Genomic DNA, 4,207 nt, shown 5'->3' with positions numbered 1-4,207 from the left:
ACCTCTCTTTACCTCAAGGAGCTAGAAAAAGGGGAAGTTATCCAAAGTAGCAGAGTGACAAAGAAAACAACTACAGAAGAATCAGCAGGAACAAGAGCAGAAGAACGGGGGAGAAATAACCAAGCACTGGCTCTATGGAAGGTCAGGGAAATAAAGACTTCTGAGTGGGCTGAGCGAGAAATAGAGACAGCAAGACTCAAACCACCAGATCTCAAGGGCAAGAGGGAAGGACTCTGAGCTCACAGTGACAGGGATATGCATCTCGGCGAAGTAAGAAAGTGAGGAGCAAGGGCGTGTCCATGCATTTGAGACTGGATGTCATGGACAGTTTCTGGAGGAACCTTTAGGCAGGGCATACTCATGAAGACATGAAATGCCAAACAGACCTTGGCTTATGATTAAGGTTCTGACAGAAATAAAATATTCCCCGCAGGAGTTCAGGAATCAAATACTCCCAGTAAAGAAAGGCTCTGAAATTGCCATCTCTACTACAGGACTTCACCCACGTTTAGAAAAGTCAGCTCCAACCAGCACACACTCTTGTGGAGAACTGAATGAGAGGACGTACTTTCCATTCATCCAGGAGGACTGCAAAGCCAGCCAGACTCCAAAGACAAGGAAACCGCGAACCCCGATAACTTGGGAACATACATTCAAAATCATCAATAAAATCTACTAAACAGGACCCAGCTGTACACCAAAGCGTGACACTCTGTCATCTCACAGGGAGGATACAGCACGTGAGACCAGGTGATGTAGGGGCCACACGACCAGAGTGAAGGAAAATCGTAAGGTCACATCAACTGGTGCAGGAGAACAATTTGATAAAATATTACCAGCTTTTAAATAAAACACACTTGACAGAGCAGGACGGGTACGGTACTGTCACAACTTAAAAACGACCATGTTTTTTTAAACCTACAACTAATTTTACATACATACTACAGAGATGGAGAAGTTGAAATCATTTTCTCTTTGATCAGGGACCAGGCAAAAATGCCTGCATTTCCACACACAGCACTGGGGGCTCTAGAAAGAGCAATAAGTCAGGAAAAAGAATAAATAATAAAGAAATAAAGAAAGTAATCTTTGCTCACAGACATTATAAACTTTTAAATAAATTCAAAAGATTTCACAAAAACTCTTTGTAGAAGGAATAAATGCAATATTTGTATAATGTAACAAACTAATATTGCACATCTTAACTATATTTCTGCATGCTAATAAAACAGTTTTAGAAAAGAATTTAACTTTCAAAACTACAAGAAAGAAAGAAAAATACTTATGAATACACTCACCCACTTATGTGAAGGTCTTTAATATTGCAAACTGCAAAATTTTGGCAAAGAAACTAAAAAATTCATGTATATCTAGGCCAGGAGCCCTGGGCTCCCCACTCCATTATGCCTGTGGCCCAGGGGCCTTTCTACGTCCACACCATGGGCATCGCCCATGGATCTCAGTGTCCAGTCCTAACTCTCCTGTGAATCATGTCTTTTCTGCATTTGGGGTTGTCTATTGATACATGACTCATATTTGGGGTTATAAATTAATCTTTCACTCAAATAAACATCCGGGCTATTGCGATGAGGGACCCCTGTGTCCCCTGCAGCCCCTGAGCTGGGCTGGACACACTAGGCTCAGCCTCAGGAAGAGACCAAGCAGGACTCCTTGGGCCCCTGAAGCAAGTGAGATGCAATGTCACAGCTCGGCCAGCAGAGGGCGGCGGAGTCCATGAAGAACAGAGAGAGGCCTGTTCTTGGGGTGCTGGGGAGGCCCAGGATGACTGTGTCCCTTTATCCACAGGGAGCGCGGCAGGTTTGGAGCCTGTCTTGGGGTGTCCAGGGTCATGTGGGAGACTTATGCTTCCAGGGTGTATATTTTGGGGAAACCTCCTCTGTTCCCAGTGTTCTGAGACTGTATCCCTGCCTGGTCTCTACCTCTGCCTTCTCTGTGTCCAAAGCCCATCTCTTAAGGTCTGAATAGTGTCCAGAGATTGGCATAGAGCAGCCCCAGTCCTCTGTGGGCGTCTGTGCAGAAAGGCCCTGTAGACAGCAATGAGGGTGTCAGGTCACCAGGTGTGAGCTCAGCCACAACACCAGCATCTAGAAAAAGAGGCCCAGGCAGCTCTCCCAGCCCTGCTCACAGGCGTGCAAGAGAACGCTCAGGGGTCCCTGGGAGAGGGGACCACTTGGGAATAGAGCCTGAGGCACAGAGGGGTGTGCTGGACCTGGACTTGGAGTTTCCAGCCTCCAGGACTGAGGACTGTTGAAGCCCCGCCCAGAGCATCTTGGTTCCCCTGACATCACAGAAGACCACAATCCCCTCCCAGCTCTCCTGAGCTCAGCAGCCTCATGCTGCTGTGGCCGTGGGCGGCCATCTCTCCTGAGCTCCCTGACTGCACTGAGGCCCCGGCTGAGCCTCAGAGCGCTCCGTTCACACAGACTCCCTTGTTGTCCCAGTCGCTCGTCTGCTCTGCCTTCTGGTCAGCCCTGCATCCACTGCATGGACGTGCAGCTTGGTATTAACATCTGGTGTGCTCCTGTGTGCTCTCCACTGAGATGCCAGGGAGCGTTGGTGTGCTCCTGTCTCCAGCACAGCCCTGTCACAGGAGAGAGGGTAGCTGTGCCCACAGAGCCAGCAAGAGCCTTAGAGATCCCGCCTGCAGCAGCAGGAAGCAGGCCTGGCTGCTGAGCTACTGGGGATCAACTGCCCTGGGCACCAACCTGATCACGAGGCTCTGGGCTAACAGAGGTCACTGCCTTCAACGCAGATGATCCTCGTCCTGTCTCCACTAGGACAAGACCAGCCCCAACCAGTGCTCCTGCTCAGGCCTGCTGGGAGTGCAGGGAGCGGCTGGGTCAGATCTGGTCTTTCCTCTCTCCTCTTCCCCCTCTTGTCTCTGGACCCTCAAGTGTGTCCAGTTCCCTGGATAGAGCTGCATCGTGTCCTGTCCAACCCGACTCTCAGTGGTGTAACTGGGTCACCAGGGATGCTGTGCAGTGACTGACAGGAGCCAGCTGCAGCCCTGCCCAGCCCTGCTCATTTGCATGTGCCCAGAGCCCTGAGGGCTTCTTAACAGGCTGCTGCACCTGTGAGGAGTCAGTGCCCTCAGACCCAGCATGGACATGAGGGCCCCCGCTCAGCTCCTGGGGCTCCTGCTGCTCTGGCTCTCAGGTGAGGAGGGGCACACAGGGATCACTCAGCCCTGTGGGGTCAGGGATGGCTGGGTTTTCACAGAAGTTCTCTTCCAATGTAATTAATACTGTGGATTTTTTGTTTTTCTATTTCCTAAACCAGTTGGCAGATGTGACATCAACGTGAACCAGTCTCCAACCTCCCTGTCTGTGTCTCCAGGAGACACAGTCTCCATCACTTGCCAGACCAGTCAGGATATTTATAGCAATTTAGCCTGGTATCAGCAGAAACCAGGGCAGGCTCCCAAGCTCCTGATCTTCTATACATCCATTTGGATAACTGGGGTCCCCTCGAGGTTCAGCGGCAGTGGATCAGAAACAGATTATACTCTCACCATCAGCAGCCTGAAGCCTGAGGATGTGGCCACTTACTACTGTCAACAGTATCAGAGTTTCCCTCCCACAGTGATAGAGGCCATGACATAAACCACCCAGGGCAGAGTGTGAGGCTGGGCGGCCCCAGCTGCTCCTCCTGCCGCCTCCACCTGCTGAGAGCAGGGCCAGGAGGCTCCTCTGCACCTGACTTTCTTCCTCCTGCTCTTTGGGGTGAGCTGTCAGCTCAGGAACTCGGGGTCTGCAGGGTCCTCGGCTAACGTGACGGAAAAGAATTTGAGCACGCGCCAGTTAGACACATAGACAGAGGTTGATCTGAGGAAAAGGGAGGAAATACACATACAAGAGAGAATGCGGGCCCCTCAATAAGAGGAAGGCCTTTTGGGGAGATCAGGGTTCTCTTCTTATAGGGGACTTTCGTGAGGGGTGGGTTGGAGAAGGTATGTGCGGATGAGCTCAGTCCGCTAGTCCCAGGGTGGTTTATGGTGGGCAGGTGGTCTGGCAGCCTTAGGGTGGATGAACACAGTCCAATAGTTCTGAGGTGCTTCCTGATGGTCTGTGGTCTGGTTGGCCTTAGGGTCCTCAAACTGATTTGGGTCCTCATTAGCTGATTGATGGATAAGCTGTAATATCCTAATTATAGGTTTTCTCGGAAATCGTGTTAACTCTAGGATCCA

At 50.7% G+C, this 4,207-nt stretch overlaps 1 gene segment (V, D, J or C); it reads left to right on the top strand.

The window, feature by feature from the left end:
* The first annotated feature begins 3,122 nt into the window (after positions 1 to 3,122).
* On the top strand, positions 3,123 to 3,623 carry LOC308274050 (immunoglobulin kappa variable 1-33-like). The segment is given in 2 exons: positions 3,123 to 3,177; positions 3,301 to 3,623.
* Positions 3,624 to 4,207: the final 584 nt, after the last annotated feature.

This window comes from Muscardinus avellanarius (genome assembly GCF_963383645.1).
Source record: "Muscardinus avellanarius genome assembly, chromosome: 15".
NCBI lineage: Eukaryota > Metazoa > Chordata > Mammalia > Rodentia > Gliridae > Muscardinus > Muscardinus avellanarius.
This window is presented reverse-complemented; position numbering and strand designations above follow the sequence as displayed.